This window comes from Phalacrocorax aristotelis, chromosome 5 (genome assembly GCF_949628215.1).
Source record: "Phalacrocorax aristotelis chromosome 5, bGulAri2.1, whole genome shotgun sequence".
NCBI classification, from domain to species: Eukaryota; Metazoa; Chordata; class Aves; order Suliformes; family Phalacrocoracidae; genus Phalacrocorax; species Phalacrocorax aristotelis.
The window spans coordinates 14,797,385-14,819,884 of NC_134280.1; the positions used below are offsets into that span (position 1 = coordinate 14,797,385).

The 22,500-nt window shown below is 42.9% G+C and overlaps 1 long non-coding RNA gene across 1 annotated transcript; it reads right to left on the reverse strand.

Moving 5' to 3' along the window:
* Positions 1-19,939, reverse strand: LOC142057310 (uncharacterized). The gene is made up of 3 exons (XR_012660600.1): positions 19,715-19,939; positions 6,133-6,246; positions 1-5,724 (listed from the first exon to the last, which is right to left on the reverse strand). It is a non-coding gene; the product is annotated as an uncharacterized LOC142057310 (long non-coding RNA).
* Between the last annotated feature and the right edge of the window lie 2,561 nt (positions 19,940-22,500).

Consider the following 22,500-nt stretch of genomic DNA (forward strand, 5'->3'; position numbering starts at 1 on the left):
ACCGCGGTCCGTCTGTGAGCGTCGATTGGCCAATTCAGCTGTCAGTCGCCGATACAGGCTCGCTCTGCGGCCCGAGGTGTGCCCGGCCGCTCTCCCCAGGCTCGGGGAGCGGTGGTGCTTCTGGGGACCGTGGCCGTGGCCGTGGCCGTGAGAGGTCCTGACCCCCACTCCTGCCGCGGGACGTTATTCCGAGGCACCGCCGTCAGCGCAGGCCGCCCCTCAGGCCTGCGGCGTGCCCGCGGACGGCCGGGCCCGGGGAGAGTGGGGAGCCTCCCCTCCTGAGAAGCGGGGCTGTGTAACGGCGGGGTGTACCCGCAGCCTCCCCCGGTCTAGGCTAGGGCCCCTGGCGGGGGTGGGGCGGGAGAGGTGAGGCCTCTCTGCAGCCCCGATGTGCCCGGGAACTAGCGTTGGGCCCAGTCTTGTTTAATATCATTGTCAATGATCTCGATGAGGGGGGATCGAGTGCACCGTTAGTAAGTTTGCAGATGACACCAGGTTAAGAGGGAGTGTTGATCTGCTCGAGGGTAGGAAGGACCTGGACAGGCTGGATCGATGGGCTGAGGACAACTGTGTGAGGTTTAACAAGGCTGGGTTCTGCGCTTGGGTCACAGCAACCCCATGCAACACTACAGGCTTGGGGAAGAGTGGCTGGAGAGCTGCCTGGCAGCAAAGGACCTGGGGGTGTTGGTCGACAGCCAGCTGAACATGAGCCAGCAGTGTGCTCAGGTGGCCAAGAGGGCCAACAGCATCCTGGCTTGTATCAGGAATAGTGTGGCCAGCAGGAGCAGGGCAGTGATCGTGCCCCTGTACTGGGCACTGGTGAGGCCGCACCTTGAATATTGTGTTCATTTTTGGGCCCCTCATGACAAAAAAGACATGGAGGTGCTGGAGCGCGTCCAGAGAAGGGCAATGAAGCTGGTGAAGGGTGTGGAGAGCAGGTCTTACGAGGAGCAGTTGAGGGAACTGGGGTTGTTTATTCTGGAGAAGAGGAGGCTGAGGGGAGACCTTGTCGCTCTCTACAGCTACCTGAAAGGAGGTTGTAGTGAGGTGGGTGTTGGTCTCTTCTCCCAGGTAACTAGTGATAGAATGAGAGGAAATGGCTTCAAGCTGTGCCAGGGGAGGTTTAGATTGGATATTAGGAAAAATTTATTTACTGCAAGAGTGGTCAGGCATTGGAACAGGCTGCCCAGAGAGGCAGTGGAGTCACTATCCTTTAAGGTGTTCAAAAAGCATGTAGACATGGCAGTTTCAGGGTGTGGTTCAGGAGGCATGGTGGTGTTGGGGTGACAGCTGGACTTGGATGATCCTAGAGGTCTTTTCCAACCTTAATGATTCTGTGGTTCTATGTCCCTCCTGTCAGGGCCTCCCTGGAAGGCAGGCGCAGCGGGTAGCTGCCCAGCTTGGAGGGCTGGCCAGGACACACAAGTGCCTTGACAAAGCAGGGCTGAGGGAAGCATTTGACAAGGGTGGTGGGCTTTTGCTCACCTGAGTGGTAGCAATAATGGGCTACAGCTAACTGGGGCTTCTCATTTTCATGGGGCTTGCAAGTGGTTTGAGTGCAACTGCCCTGGCAGGGCAATGTCACTTAAATGGCAGCACGTCCGCATTGGTGTCAGGGCTGCCAGGCAGTCAGAATCCCTGCTGTGGAAGGAAGTGAGCTGGAGAGGGGGAATGGGGCTATCTTAACTGTGTAACCCTTGGTCTTGGCCACTTGTCCAGCTGTCCTCACCCTGCAGATGTCCTGGGGAGACATTTCTGCCTATGTGTCCTTACCTGAGTTCTCCAAGGTACGATGCGTGTTGTGCCTCTTGTTCACAGAAAGACTTTCATACGTGGCCCATGGGAAGGTTGGCTTTGCAAGACTTTGTTTAACACAACTCGGTGCTTTTGTGTATTTATTCTGTGTGTGAAAGGGTTTAGTTAAAAATGTCTTTAATGTCCATTTATTAAAATACAACCTCACACAATGAGCTCTTTACCAAATAACAGACACATAGAATATATAGTTGGGAGTGAGTTCCTGGATTTTACAATTAAATTCCTAACCATAGCAAGATGCAGAATAATACTAAGGGAGTTTGCATGTACTCTTCTAATTAGGAAGCTTTCTATAATCTCATTCTTTTGATGTTTAGAAACCTTCTGTACATTTCCAGCCTAAATTGTTCTTGTGCCAATTTTGTTCTTCTGCTTAAACAGCCCTTCCCTCTTAGCAGTGTTTACCCCCAAATATTTTTTTAGAAAGCAGTCTTACCCCCTTCATTTTACTAGGCTAAATAATCTAAGGTCTTTTAGCCTCCTCTCCCTTTTCCTGAGTGAGTATTAGGATACACAAGATTCTCCAGTTGTCTCATCATTCAGGACTAAGTTGCATCAGGGGTCGGAAGACTGAATTTGGGGAAGGCAGTCAGGCAGGAATTTTAGATAACACACAATTTCTGGAGCACTTTTAAATAATAGACTTTTAAAATATTATGACTAGAAAACACTCATAAATTGCTGTTATTTGAAATTTATTAATGGAAGTCTATAAATAAGATGACAAAGTTTGAAATGTGAACGTTTCTCCTGGATGGAACAATTCCTAGGCTGATGATTTCATAAAGCCCCAAAATGACACAGACAGCATCATTAATGCCATTCCTTGTGTCCATGTTGCTCCAGTGCTTCCCGAACATTTCCATAACTATATTGACAAACTGATAGCAGTGCATCTCGAGACATCCAGTAACTGCATTCTACATTCCTGAACTGCTGCCAGCCTCTCGAGCAGCAGACAAGATACGTTCTTCTGTGCACAAAAGGGATCCTTAGCTGCAGAGTTGTCTCAGTTTCCTGACAGTTCTCTTTCAGATCATGGCAAATTTATTCACAAATTGCAGAGATACATTGTGATCCATTTGCACTTAAGCTTCAAAGTCTGCCTCTCACATTTTTGTATAATTTTCTTTGCTTGCGCCTGGTTTAAGTCAAACATACGGTTATGTTCATTTTGAGAATAACAATAATTAATACGTTACTTTATACAGAGTGGTAATAGAGAAGCAATCCACACCACGCACTGTGACTGTAGAACTACACAACGTTTGTTTGGCAAATGTTAAACTTAAACTGTTATGAAAGGATATGTTTTGCTAATCTAACAAAATCGGTGACATGTACAGATACTAAAGGCTGGAGGTTCCAAGCTAATTATTCCTACAATTTCTTGTTTACAGAAGTCGTGATTCAAAGCCCTAAATAAAGGCAGTGGAAGATTCCCACCATGTGTGAAGTACTTCAGGTCAGGCCTGCGTTGCAAGAGTGCTAAATATTTAAAAAGTAGATATTGAGACAAAGTTCTCTAGCTCATGCTCTTACAGCATCAATGGAGCAAAATTGCACTGCAGGATATTTGTGTACAGACTTTGCTCAGACCTTATAATGTGGAGTTCAGCAGAGAACTTACTTTGCAAAATTCTGATTTTGGAATTTTGTGTTATATACCCTGAGTGATCACTTCCCAAAATTATGAATGAAAGAGAGGAAGCAAACTGAAACGTGACACTCTCTCTATTTACTCAAAAGAGAACACATTCCTTTCATATGTAAAAAGCGCATTCATTCACTTCTCTTTCAGTAGTGTGGCAAGTTTTCGGCTAGTCTGCCTGAGCATGTACGCAAGGAAAGCTGCTGCCTTTTGCATAGATACTTCATACAGCTAGAGCTTAATTTTCAAATCAGTGCATGGGGATTTATCTGTACTGTTGCTGATGCGTTTTGGGGAAGATCTGTTATCTCATGACTAGCACCGTTCTTCTAGTAAAACACCAATATCTTAAGTCATTTTCTACAAGTTAAACCTCATGGCTCTCATATAAATGTAGGAACAGACAAAAGCTTCTCCTTTACTTAATAGATCTTTGGTATGTGTTTGTGCCAACAACGTTATTGCTCATGCAAGACCTGCCAACCAAGCTGTGATAATTTATGTGAGCGAAATGTATATTAAAAATGTGAATGAGGTTTTAAACCTCTCACTGAAATATCACGCAGACTGCTCTGTTGCCAAGATAACATACTTAAACACTGCATTAAAGCAATTCAAGATGAATGACTCTCGCCACAGGTGGAGTTTAGCAGGGAAAGGGGCAGGAGGCAGGGCACTTAACACTAAGATCAAGCATAATGTGTGTTTAATAGCAGGTACATTTTCTATAAAGTGGGGTCCTGATTCAGCAAAACACTTGGACAGACGCGCCTTGCCCACAGACAGTTCAGGGGCATGGGCACAACCTGAGAATGAGACTGGCCAAATCCCGTGTGGACCATGCCACCAATCTGTGTGAACGGCTAGCAAGTCAGTGCTTCAGCATGGCTTTGGGATCACTGTTAAACCATAGTATTGACATAAATAGCGAGCGTGCTTCTTCAGCAGCGTCCTGGGTAATCTGCGGGGACAGAATCATTTCGCTGTTTGCAGCAGGGACTACCTTTCTCTTTACATTTGTGCAATAGTGCTCCACCATACCCGTTGTTAGAATACTGTGAAATAGTGACTTGTGTTAATAAGCCTACTGCAGCTACTATCCAGTTCGGAGGCTGTCTGTATTACTTTTAAAATATATATTTAAAAGATAACCCTCTATGAATACACGGAGAATGAAAACTGATGGAAACATCAGTAGCTACAGCTGCTAGACCACATTTTGCTAAGTCCTTTTTTAATCCAGTCAGCCTTCAGCAAACTCGTTTACCTTTAACATGCATCAAAGTAGCACAAGGTTGCATTTTTAGATACCCACTGCAAATACCTGAGCCCTTTGCGCATGCCATCTGTGTGTTCACTTGTGGCATACTGTTATTTTCTGCTTCTGTTCAAAAGAGGAATAGTGTAAACTCTGGCAAGTTAAATATAAAACCATAATAAAGCAGGCCAAAAAAATATTTTAAAGCATAAAAAGTTTTCCAAATACATCAAGAACAGGAGATCTGCCAGAGCGCACAAGGAACTAGCAGGCAACAGAGGTGTAACAGAAGCATTCAAGGAAACCACAGGAGGAAAGCTCAGTACTTTTCTTCTACCACTGTTACTTATGGTGGATTTTGAGGTGATTGCCACAGCAAAACCTTTTTTAGGGGCACAGTCAGAAAAAAAACATTCACAAAACTTAGTATGCACGGTTTTGGAGCCGATCAGTAAATTGTACAGTACCTGCCTGCCAGGACAATGTGTTTCTCACCCTGGGGTTCTAAAGGAACTCAGATCTGAAATTGCCAAACTGTTAACTGTGCTTTGTGATTTATGGTTTGGAGTGAGTTCTGTTCTGGAGGAATGGAAAGTGGCATACAACATTCCAATTTTTAGAAAAGACTTCAGGGAAAACCTAGAAACAACAGACCAGTCAGTCTAACACATGGCTCGTCACCATGTAATGGGAGGAGATGGAAACTGCAAATCTGCTAGTGCTTTAAAAATGTCAGCAAACATTGATAAAGAGGAGCTGGCTTATACAGATTTTGTATAAACACAGGGACACTGGAGTCCTTCTCAGCCATAATCCAACTCCCTGTTGGAAGAAGACCAAGCATGTACCATCTTCTGCTGTCTCCTGCCTTCTCTCTTCCCAGCTTGCCTTTACGCTCAGCCTCATTTCTGCAGAAAAGGAATCCAAATGTATGGGACAGATGGAGACAGAGCATGTTCCAGGTATCTTCCAGGTATCAGTCTGAACAACAAGGGCACTGTAGACAGGACGTGAAGAACATTTAACACACGCCTAGGTTAAGCAATCGTGTACACAGATTTCCCCAAACACTTTCACAAAGCACAAGAGGGGAGCTCCTCTTGTGGTTAGGGACTGCTTCCAAAGGAAGGCAGATGGGTAAATGACCACAAAGAAGGGAGTAACCCATGAGATTCCAAAGGGACTTACACTTTAAAACATGTTTGCGAGTAGTAAGTGAAACAGGATTGAACAGTGAGATGTCAGTGTTTTCCAGTGATTCACAATTACTCAGGAAAACCAAAACCAAGACTGCTGGCACAAAATAGCAAAAAAATTCATGATAAAGACTGAGTAGGTGATAAAATAGCAGCTAAAATGCAATGATCACAGACATCCAGGAGAGGAAAACAAAAAACCTCTCTACCTGTGCAACATAGTGGGCTCTAAATTAGTTCATATCAGTCAGCAAAGATGTTCTGGAGTCACTATGGATGGTTTTCTGAAGCTGTTAGCTCAGTGCTCAGAGAGGCCATTAGGTCTGGTAAGGAAAGAAGAGAGTGAAAAAGCAAACATAAAACATAATGCTACTATATAAATCCTCAGGAATCATGTTTTGTCCTTTAATATAACACAAAATTCTGCCTACAGCACCTCAAGATGTGGTAGCATCTTAAGCATCAGAATAACATGAAAATACAGAAGAAAGTGACCAGATTGGTCAGAAAGATGGAGTGCCTCTAAGTAGGACAGATCAAGTACTCGGGGGCTACCTGGAAAATAGATGACAAATGGCAGACGTAATGCAGGTATCAAAAACCATGTCTGACATGGGAAAGGTGAACAGGGAACAATTACTCATTCCTTATGAGAACTACGAAGCATCTAAGAATATTTTTTTCAGATGGAGGTGTAAAACAAACAAAAGGAAGTACTATTTAAACAACATCTGCTTAATTTGGGTAACTCATGTCATGAGATATTTTAGATGCCAAAAATACTACGGGCTGGAAGAAGTAACTGGACAAATTAATAGAAGAAAAGGCTGCTTTGCAGAGAGATGGACAGAGCCTCCAATTCTGTCCTTAGATTACCAGAAATTGAGATGGTAAATAGGAGGAGAAATTAAGCTGTAACTTCTGTCCTTATATTTCTGCCATAGGCAAGTGCAGGGGGCCAGGCTATCTGGACCTTTCGTGTGACTCAGTTCAGTCTTTCTTATATTACAGCTGGACCAAAAAGTCTCAGACTTTTGGCTTCCTATCACATCCTCTGGGGATTGAACATGAGAAATCCTGATAAAACTTTTTAACGAATGAAACATCTAATTAACATTTTTAGAACCTTAACAGGGATTTGATCAATGTTTTGAGATGAGATCCATAGTGATCTTATTTTAGGCAAACCACTTGCACAGAAACAGAGCCAAAAGTGACCATTTAGTTAGACCCCCACTTTGACTTAGCCCAAAGAACCTCACCCAGTAATTTCTGCAGCAAGCCTATAACTTTGGTTTGAGCTATGTTGCATGTTTTAAAATAGTATGTGCCTTTTCTAGGTCCATCATTAAGCAACCCAGCACTAAGAACTCCCACCAAAGCCTCCTGGCTTTGCAACTAGTCAGAAAATTTCTGGAGTATTGGAGAGGAGAGAAGGAAACATGCAAAAAGCAAGAGGGTACTGGTGGGCTCAATTTGTAAGGAATTAGTTCAATTCTGCTATTGATTTCTTTCTATAGTGACAAAAAAAAAATCCAATGACTATTTCGAAATGAGCAGCTCAGGCGTGCAGATTCCAGCTCTACAGGCTTTAAAGTTTTTTTCCCTAACTTTACATTGATCTGTGTCTGGCTCAATTCTAGGTAACTTTCAGGAAGGCAGACAGTTTTCTTTCAAAGCTAAAAGTCAGATAGCAGTAATTCTAATAAGGATGCCGCATGTGCACAGGTTACTGCATTACATACTCAATGCTATTTTAATTTCTGTTGCCAAGACCTCCACTTCGGAGTGGAGGCCATGGCATTTTATTCTCTAAGGGGACTGCAGCCTCTGTAGATAAGCAATACACATTCCATCTCTGTAAAGAATATGCTTTTGTTGGTTTTGTTTCCTTGATCTGCAAGGCAAGCACTGGAATGAGCCCAGGCTTTCAGTTGGGCAGTGTTCATATTTCTGGTCTGTTTCAAGTAAAACATCGGGAGACCTTTTGAAAAACACAAATACATATAAAAGGGAGGAGAAAACGGCTGCTTTGTCATCCCTTCCCGTTTTGTTGCTGGGGATTTAAAAAAAATACTGTAGAGTTTGGTTACTTTGGCCTTTCACAGGCTTCTTTACAAAAGTTTGCACAGAACTACTCACACATCTGAAACACAGAGGAGACCGTATGTCACCTCTTGCGGCTCCGCAGTTTCACAGTTGAGGTTTTGAGGCCGACATTATCTGCCAACAGCGAGCACCAGTGAAAGGCTTTTCCCCCGCTGGTAAGCCGTAGCCAGAAATGCAACTCCAGTCCTAAAAACATCTTTCTCATTGCAGTATAATATGACATGTTTCAAAAGTAGATGTTCCTTACAAGTACCTCTAAAGAGAAAAATAAAAGAGCGTTTATTGACTGTTGTGGTTTGCTTTTACTTTGCATTAACCAGCTACTTGAGTGTGCAGTACAGCAAACCGCCAAATTTGACCTTTCCTAAGAAAAAGACAAAAGACGGCAGCAGCAACTCAGCTAAACAAAACATATGTGCAAACTACTTCCTGGAACACCCGCATTCTGGCCTCCCTGCAAAGTAATTAAAATTGTCAAGAGAGAGTTTTGACTGGTTAAGTTCTTCCAGGAACTGTACAACTCGTTCTGAATTCCTGATTCATAGAACGTTTGCTTTCTGGCTTCCTGAAGTAGTTCCAAAGTTCATGTTATAAATAGCAAAAATTATTAGAAGGCTTGGGCTGATTGTATAGAAATTAGCCAGATTAATTATAATAAAAAGCATCACCATTCGCACAAAATTCAGCTCACTGCATTTTCTAATAGGGTGAAAAAACTATTTTCAGATCAAGACTGCAAAAAGGTTGTTCGTGTTCTTTGTTATTTAAAAACCTACATACCCTGAAAACAGTATGGATGGAGCGCACCAGATGACATCCTCTGAAACAGCCAGCAAAGACAAGAGGACCAGAGAGCTGATGGAAGTTTTCAAACTATTTGACTGCTGTTACGTGGACAGAGCCCTGAAACGATGCTTTCACAGACACAATATTGGCTGCGGGGTTAGCAGCAACATAGAAGAGGAGCCAACACAGGGTGAAGTGCCAGCCCTATGGACTGTAGCCTGCACTGAAAACAATAAAGCATTGTGTTGCATTTACGCCGCTATTCTACCTGCACCTATCTTCCTCAGCCACAAAGGGACCACACACTGAGGGCAGGATGGCTCAGTGCTTCATCTCTCTGGTGACACCACCACCAAGGCTACCAATTAGTTGCAGATTTAATGTGGCTTTTATCTGATCTGTAGCAGGTCTGTAATGTTGCCCACAGCTCACAAAATTTGCTTACTATCTAAAAATCTTAGCTTTCATGTACTACTGTTATAAGCAGCCATAGTACTGATGATAAGAATGACAATGACAATATTTCTAGTCATAATAGTTGTGGGAACTTGGAAATATGAAAGTCAAAAAAGCAAGAAAAAATCAGAATGCAAATTAAAATGCAACTATATTTTGTATTTCACAGTCTCGGAAACAAACTCTTTTGTGAGTGCTTGGCTTTACCAACAGCATTGCTACTGTTACTCCCGAGTCACCTTTAGGACAGCGGAAAGCACACAGGAAGTAATTCCTCTCCACTTAAAAAAGGTAAAAATCTGGACCTTGCTCTCTCCAGCTCCAGGCTCTGTCACTTACTGGATTGCTGCGACACAGTTTTTCAGTGAGAAAACAGGGTACTTATCCTGATTCCAGTGGACTTTTTTCTTCTGGAATCACCAGACGGGACCTCCAGCAGTTCAGAGGAACAGGAAACATCAAGTAAAGAGGGGCTGGACTGAGATTTGGATAGAGCTGAAAGGCACTTCGGGAGGTGACCTCGGCAGCCTCGCTGCTCACAGGCAGCACCATCAGCTATACTTTCTGCACCAAGATAGGTAAACGAGAATCCCCCCACTTTACACCTTCCGGTTGGCTAACAGGGATGAAGGAGTAAACAGATCTGAACACATCTCTAGCTTGCTTAGAAGATTTAGCAAGGACAAATACAGAATGGGTAACCCTTGAACCTCCTGCTACATATTGGCTAGTGCCACAAGGCTAATGCAGGTGCTTTGTAATTGCTTGCTAGTACAGATCAGGGCCAAGAGACAGTGTCCTTATGAACTGCAAAGAAATTGTATCTCGGATAATTTTGGATTAATCACAGTGTCCTCTAGAGGTACTCTTAATGAGGGACATACTTACCTTCTACTTTGTATTCTTGCCCAAGGCAGTGCGTTTCCATGCCATATCATGACAAACTGGCTCTGCAACCCCATCATTAATTTCATAGCTGTATCCCTCCTCTAACAGTGGTGTGTCTGGAGGACTCTCCACTATGAACTCTGCCTAGAGGCAGACTCTGGTGTATGGATTTGTGCTTCTTTGTTCACCTCCCCATAAAATACTAAAGACATTATGCACATAAAAATGTCACAATAAAGTTTGAGGAAAATAATTATAAAACAAGCCTTCTATTCTTTACTCTGTTAAGTGCATGGTTATTGAAAATTAAGCTTTCTTCTCTTTTGCCATGGATATTCTACTCTAATTTGCCTATAAACAGGACATAATAATGACATTCACAAAAAAAATGTTAAAAATATAACTCTAAGTCCTGCGTTGCTTGCACATTCACAGCCGTCCCCAGCAAGGTCTGGCTGCGCCGCAGGTCCAGGACTAGTCCTTAGCCAAGTCCACCCAGAACCAGATCCGGCTGCGGTTGTTTCCAGTGCAACCAGCAGCTGCAACAACACCCACGTCATGTGGGTTGTGCAGGGGCTAAGCTGGGGCAGAATTTGGGGAACGGTAGCTCTGGCTCTGTAGTCAGTCTGGAAACAGCATTAGCGTGAAGAGAAGAAACGCAAAACTGACGGTAAGCCAGGACAGAAACACTACTGCCGGAGCAAGAGCAAATTTAAACTAAAGTCGGGAAGTCTCTAACGGACAATTTGCCTTCACGGCAATCGCGTACCTCATAGAGACCTTCCTGAGCAGAATTCAAGCCAGTGACCCCATCCTGCTCTGCCAGGGTTACAAGCCCCGCATCGTAGCCAGTTAACTTCAGCCGCTTCGGAGTAACCCTTGCAGCGTTTTGCTGAGCGATCTGGGGAAGCGAGTATTCCCACTCCCCAACAGTGCACGTTTTCACCCCTGCCGTGCGCAAGGGTTAACGGCACGTTTCTGCTTTGTGCTTTTTCTGTTATTTACCCTTTCTCCACTAGATGCTACACTGAGACCATCAAACATTTATGGAGTCAAATAATAAAAATTTGAAGACTCGGCATGAAATAAAGTGTTTAAAACAAAACAGTGATGGCGTCGCTCTGTTTATGTATCTGTGTGGTGTGAAGATGAAACTAATGCACCTCACACGGGAGTAACTGCACTGACTTCATCCGAGCTTCTCACTTGGCGCAGCACGTAAGAGGGATAAAGCCAGTCTGTGCATCCTCGCACTATTACTCACGTGCAATTGTATTAGGTAGTTACTTGAATGTGTGAAATGGTTTACCGAAAGAGTGCCACAAAATCTAAAATTAACTGAACAATATATGTCAATACAATGAGGTAGTCCTTTTTTGCCCTTTGTATCTTAGAAATCCAAAATCACATACTTAACTGGAAAACAATTACAGTAGGTGATATTTTTAACTAAGTTTACACTTCAAATAGCATCACAGACAAACCTTATTTTTCCTGATGTTATGCAAGCCTTTGACCCAGGCAGGTGGGGTAGTGCTATCCGGCATGGCTCCCACAGAGCCTGCCAGCATGGTTTGTAACTTGTGTTGTGAATTGTGCAATACCTTCTAGTAAACAACCTGAGATCCTCTTACCTTTCAGCCAAGGCAAGCCCGACCAAGCACTTCTGCACGGCCTTTCTTGTGTGACAAGTTTATTGGATAAATGCGTTACAGCCTGTCTTGGAGTCTCTACTTGGACAAAGTGAGGTGAAGGTCGGAGACTCTTTTAGTGAAGTAAGGTCTTCAGGGCTGTGTCTCTGTCAGGTCTTTGGTTACCCCGCGTTCCTAGAGGTCTGCTTATTATATATACCTTGCCATTTGTCATACTATTCAGAAATGCACTGTGTGATATAGCCCAATTGGTAGCACTTTTATTGTTTTAGGAAGGGGCCAAATATAATTTGGGGAAACTTCAATATGACCTGGTTAAGGAACAGCATTACTGACATGCTTCTTTTCCAGCAAAAATTAAAACACGGCTTCAAAGCACTGCTCTGTTGCCCTATCTTGCTGTAACATGCTTTAATTTGCTTATCTGGACTTAATCTGGGACAAGAGCTGGAATAGGAAAAGATGTTTTGTTAAAGTTGAATAGGGCCTTATAGAAGTAAATATTTACTCTTCAGGAACCCGATCTGCTGCTGGTGTGAGTAGCTTCAAATTGTATGTGATCTACATCAGCTGAGAACCCAGGCCAGATGCTCAGCAAACTGTCACTGAGCCCTGGCCTCCTTACTGACCATTCACAAGCTCATCTTCAGATTAGTATAGAGAAAGGTGGATTAAGATTTTTTTTCTTTTTCTAGTAGATACGGTAGCGCTTAGATTAGTTTAGCCAGCATTATTCTAAGCTATGGACTCTTTACTGTGTTTCAGACCAGAGATTTCATTTTGGCAGAATTTCTTGTAATATTTCGCAGTGAGGTATAGGAGACTTCATCAAGGTCAGGAGAAAAAGCAGCAGATTCGGAACTAGTAGCTGTTAGATTTACAAAGAACAACACTAAATATTTTCCGGTTGGTTACACTGAGAAGATAGTACTTAGCTAACTTACTGTTTCTCTACCCAAAGAGCTAAAACCAAGCACAAAGCCCTGCCTCCAAGTATGTCATAATTCTCTGAAAAATCAAACAAAAGGTCATGGCCTAAATGAAATGGAGTTTGCTTCATAATGATCCTGGGAAAGAAGGAATGTGCCGTTGGTATGGATTTGGCATGCCGAAGGGAATTGTTACCGGCAGCTCTGCAGAGCTTCTTGTCTCTGGCAGACAGGCGCATTTGCAGCTCAGGTCAGTATTGATTGAAAACTGTTATTCTGCACAGTCTGTTCAATGCCCAGCAACTGTGTCCAGGGATCGAATCGTGTTCCCAGCGGACAAGCAGCTGCATCACATAAACCCACCACTAGAACTGAAATTAATTTCTAATTTTGCTGGCAGCCTTCCAACAGAGAGGTCAGGCTGGGAAGTAGCCGTAAAGAGGAGACTACCTCCCAGCCAACCTGGAGGCGTACCGGGGCCACAGACCGTGGGGGAAGGTGAATGTGGCAGGGCAGCAGGTGGTTTTCAAAATACACGTCTTTGGTGGTCAGGCAGAAGACTTCAGTCTTCCAGGTGCTGGTGGAGAAGCACCATTTGCAAGTACAAGAACAGCTCTGAGGTCTCCCCCATGAGATGTGATTCATGGCAAGCGAACAGCCCAGACAGAGACCGTCACGGCGAGGGATGGCAAACAGCGCAGAGCTGGGCTGCCTCTCCCACGGCCCTGCCTCAGCGAAGTTGCGGGTAACTCCAAACAGGACCAGACAGGTGACTCCCATGGAGCCAGGCTGACGCGATGGTCCCTGACCAGAGCAGGAGTGGGGTGCAGCTGACAGGGTGATGGTTACAGAATTAATTTAGTAGAATGTTATTGCCAAGGGAGGAGGTGGGAGGACTATGAGTTTAAGGAGTATTGTAAAAGTTAAAATGAGCTCGAAGGTGCAGATAAATATTACTCTTTATCTGCATGTACTAGCAAACAAAGCAAAAATATTCCCATGTTCCCTTTCCTCTACTGACAGCTTCTTTGTTTGGACAATGTCAGAGGATTTGTGGGTGGAGAAATTTTGCTTGCTAAGGAAAAGCAGGGAGGAGGCGTTTAGTTTTCCCAGGTCTCTGGGTTGGCGCTCATTCTTGTTATTTGTAAGGACAAACCCCAAATCTTATGTGGACCTTTTTGCTCCAGTTAACCATAGAAGAAACAGCAATAAAACCAGAAAGCCTGACACCATGATATAAAATCTCTACAGGCTTTCACTGTCTTTTCTCTCATATGTAACACATTAGGAAGCACTGCACTGCTTTTGTGACAACTTATCTCATTATCCCCTCTCTCTCTCCTGATCCTCCCTTTCTCTCCCAGTTCCACTATATATTTTGCTTACTGTCTTCTTGCCTGTAGCCTCTTCAACTTGGATCAGTTTTCCCAGACTGAGCAGATGCAGGGCTGGTACAAGATCATTATTTCTGGATTCATCCAAACACTGCATCCCGATGATCCCAACACCCCCCCCCCACCTCCACTTACCACCCCTCCATCCACAGCATCTGACACCACCTCCCCAGCTCTTGTTATACTTTGTTCCCTCCCAAAATTTCCACCCATCTTTTGAAAGGTAGAAGTTCCAGTGTGCCGTATCTGACTCCATTTGCCGTCCTTTCTCGTGGCCCTGAGGATCCTAGTAAGGCACCTCACCCACATTTTTGGGGAGAGTAAAGAATCTCTGAAGGTGGGGCAGAGAGGGAAGTAAGGCTTTGCGCAGGATGACTACACCACACGGAACAACCATTTTACCGATGGCATTTGAAACCCAAATTTGCTGGCAGGTGGACCAAGTGGGTAACACAGCAGTTGTACCTTGGGGATTTGGAATATGTCCTTACATAGAATTGGGAACTGTGGGTAGTTTCAAAACACAAAAGCTGTTTTTCACGTCTGCCTTGGATCAGTGACTTAATAAAAGGACAAGACAGTGTGCTTCACCCAGCCCTGAGCAGGTGCTGGCTCTCACCACAGCGCCGGGGCACCTTGCCACACATGCACTGGCAGCTCCTGTTCCTGGGGGATAAATTATGCCTTTAATTCCTGCTCACTTTGCAAAAGCCCAGCTCCCTTCCCCGCATTGTCAGGGTGCTGTGGCAGGTGCAATCTTGCAGATAAGATGCGCTGCCATCTCCCCTCTCTCTATCTAGTTCTTGGGTGTCAAGAGTGATAATTTCTCACACTGCCGAAATACCCAGTGCGGGGCGGGGGGCACAGGGCAGGTTTTGGGTCTGTTAGCGGCAGGCGCTGAGGCAGCTGTAGCAAATGACAGATTTTCATATACACCCGCTGAAGCGCTGTTAATGCCTCACACATGGAGTTTGATATAGTAATGGAAAAATCAATGCCAGGATCACACTTTCACCACACGTGCAATAGCTTGTGTGCACATCAGTAATTACACTTCTTGGCTTCTGACCCAAGGCTCACAGTGTTTTTCCTGCAGCTTTTGGTCATTGTATATTAGTGATTTGCAAAAGCTGAGCCTCAAATAAAAAGGGAATTTTTTTTTAAGACAGTGCTCGATTAAACGCAATACATATGCAGTCATCTGAGCTGTACAAGACAAATTTACCAGCTAGAGTGGGCGAAATTCTCTAGACAGACTGGTCCCTGTGGCCTCCTCTGGCCCAAAATCCACGAATCCTGGAACAAGCTGCATGCAGAGAGACGCCCAGAGCCCATCACTTGTGACTTCTAACTTCACATCCTTCCTCAGGAGCGGCAGGTGCCAGCCCAGCCCTGGGCTATCAGCTCCGACACGCCGGCAGCACTGCCAAGGGGCTGTGCATCTCAGGGAAGCCCAGGGCTCTGCCCTGCCAAACCGAGTGTAGAGGTTTCGCCAAATGGGCCTCCGCTCTGCTAACTTAATTTGACAACTGCAGGTCAGTTTTGATAATACTTATAACACACTGAGCTATATCTGGTAAAAGTAACGAAGTCTTGGCTAATGCATCGTTTAATGCTCTTAAATTTTTGCTGAAACTGCCAGGCTGGGACATTTTTGTTGTTTGTTTTTAACAGGCTGAACAGCTTGGGTTTGCTTCAGTGAAATAAAGAATTAGATCCTGCTAGAATGCTGTTGAAACGTATTTTCTGATGCTGAAAAATGGCAGTAAGTTAGGTCTCTTTGGTACAAACCAATCCAGGTAATTATTGCATGAAAACCCTCTCAAGAGAAAATATAAATGGAAAATATATATTTAAAATACAACTGCTCAGACATTCAGCAAAATAGATGCATTTATGCTTTCACATCATGCAACCTACAGCTGTTACATCTGAAGTGACTAACTTAAAGCATCGCTTACTGAAGCGCTGGTAGTAAAATGGCATGCAGAACAGTGACTTGGCTACATAACCTCGCATTGGAGACCCACAGCATGAGCTATCCCAGAGCTTGGTCTGAAAGCACTGTCCTTCCATCTCAGTGTGGAGGCTGCAGCTATTTTTTCCTGAGAGTTGCCAACAGCACCTCATTTTCTTCTAGAGTGAGGGGAAAAGCAAAGCACTCCTGCTCCTCAGAGGAAGCCGGGTACTTATAAGCAAAGCTTTCCAGAATGAAGTGTGCTGAGGGAATGGAGGCAGTGTGGGGAGCCAGAATACATCAGCCAGAGGCCACATACCAAGGATATCAAGAAAACAGGAAAGTGGAGAGGATTCTGCCTGTTTGAAACTCCTGGTCCTTACAGAAGATGCTAAGATTTGCTGCAGTGAAGATCAACAACTTCCCAAAAACACAGAGCGCTTGTGTAGACAACATCAGGTTTAACACAGGAAAAGAACTACCTGAGAAGGCATCTCTGAGAGTGCTTAAGGGTAACTCATTTAGAACAGCACTGTAACAGTAGCTCTCAAAAATGGAAGAAAAAAAAAAAAGCAGGTCTAATCTGGAAATGCGATAGGAAGGTTTCAAAACAAAAGAGTAATACCTCTGGCAATGAGGTGTGAGTACAAGCTGAAGAATGAAGTTATGCCATTTCTGCAGGTTGAAACTTCTGTCCCAGAGGAGGAGGAAAGAGGATTTGCCTTAACCATCCGAGTCCTGTGTGATGTCAAGGGAGGCTGGCTGCCTGTGCCCCCCAGCTGCACTGTCAACGTATGGTGGATGAGAATCCCACTCATTTTCCTAGTCAAGTCCTTTATTTGCCTTGTCAGAGAAAAGGCAGTCCTGGAGCTGTAATGCCAGGCCTCTATCAAACGTCTGCACTAAGGAGTCATTTCACAAATACTGTTTTTCAGAACTGTCTGCAGACAAAAAATGTGGGCTCAAAAATCTGTTTTTACAGGATATCCACTAAGTGGATTCATGGCTGATCATTCACATTTACCACTATCTTCTGGAGGGATGCTGTTTTAACAAGTGCACCGGATGGTACGGCTAATTTGTAAGTCAGTATTTCAGCTTTGTCACTTACAGCAGGCAGCATCTTTTATGCACCAGGAACATCTTCAATTTACATACTTGACATCATCAAGCTGTTCAGGTGTGACCATATAACAAAATGTACATGATCCTAGTACAGTTTTGTGTAACCATTATTTATTTATGTGCTCCACCAGCCCAGGTCAGCACAAAATAATAGCAGGCAGACAAGGCAAATCAGTTTTCTTTAGCTTAAAGATCAGTCACAAGATCATAATCCTGTTCCTGCAAAGACAATATAGGCTCTAAGCCTGTATCTTGTGTCTAAACCTATCTGCTTCTTGAAGTCTTTTCCAGAGATTGACAACACCAGATTATGCTAGTACTGGACATATGGACGGCATCATCTGCGATCATGAAGGCCTGCAAGCTTTGTGTAAAACAATAGTGTTTTAATAAACACAGCAGTTAGTGTTGATGTTTCTTTTCCAGGAAAACCAAATGTATAGCTTTCTGCATGTTGCATCCAAATTATAACCAACACCTCAAGCCAAACACAAGCAATACAACCCTAGAGCAAATATGATGATGAAAGAATATTTACATATGTATCAACACAGGATATCAGAGAGATCAATCCACGAACCCAATTCTGAAACAAGATTCCTGTGCAACTAGTCGGTTTTGTTGCAATCTTGTGTACCATCTAAAGATGTCTCCACCTGTGCTGCCAGCCAGCTGCAATAGGCTGTTACACAACTCAACACATGTCCCAGTTAGGCCCTAAAACTGGTTCTATCCAGCTCTCAAGATTGCATTTCTCTTGCGATCAGTAATTTACTACTTGCGATTTGTGCTTAAGGCTTCTGGTAACGTCCCGTGTCTGTACCTTCAAGGCCTGAGCTATCAATGTGTTCTTGTGCTCTTGGTGGCCTGCGCTATAATCCCCTGCTTCTCTTGAGTAGCCTTCAAGGCATGGCTTCCTGATAAAATAGCTAGTGTTTTATTCGCACAATCTAGTCACGCATACATCCCTGTTCTAGGGTCACTGGCGAGATCAAGGTACAGAAATAACGATCCGTTAGGATGTGTATAAAGATAGAGAGCGTGATATAGATACAATGCTTTCTTAACGACCTGTTATTAATATCAGTTGGTTATGGCAATATTACTGCTGTGTTATCAAAACTGCTTTACAACATATGCAAACTTTTAACCAGACGTATGGGTTGATACAGTATAGAGAGCTCTTTGAAGGCAAAGGGTAAATAATTGAACCAGCTTAACTTTAAATCCTCTCAAAAACCACACATTTTATGGTACCAAATTCCAGTTTGCTTTAGAATGATGAGGTTTTTGGATCAATGCAAAAAGCTAAATCTAAAGAAAGTGTTAGTACTGTTTCACATTCTATTTTTCTCTCTTCTCTTATATGTGCCTCATATACATCTCTGGCTCGGAGCAAGGGGTTTTTTTCAGTGCCTGTCCAGAGCTTAACAACAGGATGCCAGATTCACAGCTATTTACATTGCTTGACTCCCACTGCCTGCCTAAATGTCAATTATAATGAAACAGAAGTAGAAACGTGGTAGGGAGATCTTTTTGCAGTGAGCTTTCTAGATTATTATGGCTTGTTTTTTACAATGGTTTGTCGTCTTCATCGCAGTGTCCAGTAATCAGTCTTGTCCACCTTTGAGGAATTTCCATCGGCAATCTGTTCAGTTTCTAATCAGCTTTTAAACACTTAATTGTATCCATTCTAAATATGTCTTTTGTGTTGAGGAGAAAAGAATATTTAGGGTGCAATTAATACATGGGTAATTCTGCAGAAGTCTACAGAATACGCCCCTAGTTCAGGCTGCTGCGGTATCCTTCCCTGCCAGTCCCAAACAGCCTCCCTGTGCCTAACATTGCCACAGCCTGATTTACAGACACACTTAATATCTGCAACTCATTATCATAATTTAAACTTCTAGGTGGCTCAACTCCTCTGAAAAATTGGAACTAATAGCATTCTACCCAGAAAAGGATATAAGTACCTATTAACCCATAGCAATTTACCACAGCATTTATAAAGATATGAATAATGAGCACAGTCACGCACATGTTACTAATGCAAACTGAATTATTCATTGCAAATCTGGGCAATATTTTTATCAACTACTTTTTATGGATAAATGCTTTCCTTATTCAGTACCTCAATATATGTTTGAATAATACTCTGCAAATAATATTTCATGCAAATGTTGCACTGAAATATTGGTATATTCCTCCGTTGAATAATTATTTCCAAATCAATTTACATAGGATAAACTATTGTTATTTATTCATTGAGCTTGGTTCTGTCTAGGCTAATAAACAGACACAGTGTTAGCCCTGAAATACTTATAATCGTAGCTTCAGACATGCAAGCTCTTGCACACAAGTGGATTTCTACACTACCACAATATTTCTGGTATCAAAGTGGAGATAAAAGGAAACCGAAGAAGAAAAATGCGTCAAAAGTTAGAAATATGAAGTAACTGGTTATATATTGGTTGGTATGTCTTTACTCCACTGACCTTTCTCTGCCGTCTTCTTCTTTTAATTCCTGAATGCACTCAGTCTGTTATTACTTTCTGGTCCACCTGTTTGACTAGACTGGCTAATTTATACTTGCTTCTGATTAGTCCCCAAACTCTGATCAAATGCTGTACTGGCAGGACTGAAAATGCACAAACTCTACAAATAATTCTCCAGCCATGCAAATATTCCCCAAGACACACAGATGCTGTTTTGTCTTATTCAATTTTAAAATATCAACACACAGTCACCCTGAACAAAATTCACCTTTATCACCGACGGCCAAAACAGGACCCCCCTGGCATTTTGTGCAAAACCTTATGGATAGCCTGTACTTTATAAATTTCAAGGAAAGTATTCCTTCTTCTAAATTACAGGATAGGTGTGTGTACTGTGAAATAAAGTGTAGCCGAACAGTGATTGCCAGCTCCTGGAGGCACAGGCTGGCTTGTGTCCATAATGATCGGGGCTCCCTCTCTCTTAGGCAGGTCATGCCCACGCTGTATGACGACCCTTCTTGTTGTGAGACATCATCACCATCATTACTGTTATTATTACAACAATTATGACAATGACAAGGAGGTGGCTTTTTTTCAATTCAGTGTGTGAAATAACATCAGGAAACGAGCTGCTGTGCTGTGAGACCTCTCTGCGACACATCCCAAAGCACGGGACGGTGGCGGAGTTGGGAGAGACATTGCAAAAGCATGCTCCTGAGCCAAGCTGAAATGCTGGTGCAGATGCACCCTACGATGCTATGCACAGATATTACCCTCCTGCAGCAGATTAAGCTCCCTTCTGTTAGAATGAAATGCTATTTAAAAAAGAGCTTCTAGCTGAAAATTGGCATTACTGCTTCCTCGCAGCGATGAGGCTTTCGCAAAGCATTTACCAGCATTACAACATACCTGCCTCTACACAATTGTACTTATCTTTGCACTTGTGTTTGCTGATCACTGAAGCTGAAGCAAAAGAAAGTAAACACATCGAACACATGCACACATTGCTTTAAAAATAACGCAGAGCATTACTCATTAGACATGTCTCCCTCGTCCTCAAAATAAAACAAAACAGAAAGCAAAGTCATAAAACACGAGCTGTGTAAACTCCACCAGCTACTTGATATCTCTCCATCTTAGCCTCTAATCAGATGCAAAGTCAGATATTTATGACTTTGTCATTTTTTCTACATAGAAAAGTCTAATTTGTAACTACTTTTGAAAGAAAATGTTGGTGCATTGAGAAGAAAAAGATAATAGCAGCATAGGTCCTAGCCCGATCTGATTCCCAGGTGATGCTCTTGCAGAGACAGTAGATTGGGGTATGCTGCTGTAGCCCAGTGACAGCCAAGGTAAACGTTTGGTTAGGCAATTTTGCATTCACCTACTTCATGTCTTTTAGAATAATAACCATAGGAATTTTTTTAACATTTTTATTTACTGCCACTCTTCTGCTGTTGCCTCAGTCACGAAGGCTGCAACAGCTAGCAGGCAGTAGGACCATATGGCTTCAAGATCAGAAACAAATTTGCTAAGCTCTGGCTTTATTATTGTAATTCTTATCTTGATAACGAAGCACCAAATAAGAACAGATTTCAGCCTAAGAGGTAAGATGTCAGAATAATTTTGTATCTTGTCACTAGGTAATGATTCTAATGGTATCTCTTACTTAGCTGCCTTCGTTAATGACTTTATGGTGAGAGCATGTTTCAGCAATTGTGAACATGTAGAATATTCCATGTTCTGGGGAAAAAGATTAGCTTAATAAGGAGAAAGCCAGTTTCCTGTAGAAGTGCCTTACATAGTTTCTTCTCTTAAACGACTGTAACATGGACAATTTGTCATTACAAGGTATAAAAGCCATTTAACTTCACAGTTTGGTGCATTTACAGCACTCCTGCAGAGGGGAGAGAGAGATTAATAGATTTTTCTCACCTAGTAAAACAGGTGGAAATCTGTCCCTCCAAGTCCTTTTGCTCAGTAGAGACACGTTCATTATCAAGAGATTGTGTTCAAGGAGCAGACTATCACTTAGCTTCTCAGGCACTTCACAAGTTTCACTAGATATTTGTTACACTCTTATGTATCTTTGAAAACATGGCCCACAGACACCGAAACTCTGCAATATAACTTTGATAAATGTTCATATCTTTCAAATACAACATATTTTATTTTATTATGAGCAAGTATATTCAACTCCAGTAGTCAAGAAGTAATAGCAATGACAGGATTTCAGTAAGTCGAAACTCTGGTGCCACAATCTTCAGCGGAAGCAAAGAAGCCGTAGAAAGGAACAACTATGAGCATTAGGTCATCTAGTCCATCTTGCCAACAAAGGATGTTTCTCTACAGCCTTGGCAAGCAAACCTGGTAATCAGGCTTGCCAAAATAAAAACTGGCAAGAGCCTTGATACCTGATGTGTAAAGAAAAGAAATGAGCACAAACCTTGTATTTACTTTGTCGGCAGACATTTAAGCAGAGAGGCTAGAATGTCCTTGAATGTTCATCTCTGGGAAAAAGCTGCACTGTATTAGCTGTGTCTTAGCACTGGGCTGTTTATGCCATCTTGGATTTTTCCAGTAAGCTTAAGTACTGTAGTGGAAAAAATTCTGCAGGAAAGCTTTACTGGTTTTTTTTTCTGTTTACTAAATATAAGATGCACTATTTACCAGCCTACACCCACAAGTTATGACAAGCTTACCATAATATAAAAAGACTGTGTTTAGGTAGCAGAGATTTAGCACATTAAAAGATTATAGGTTTAGATATTCTCAAGCTCTCTCAC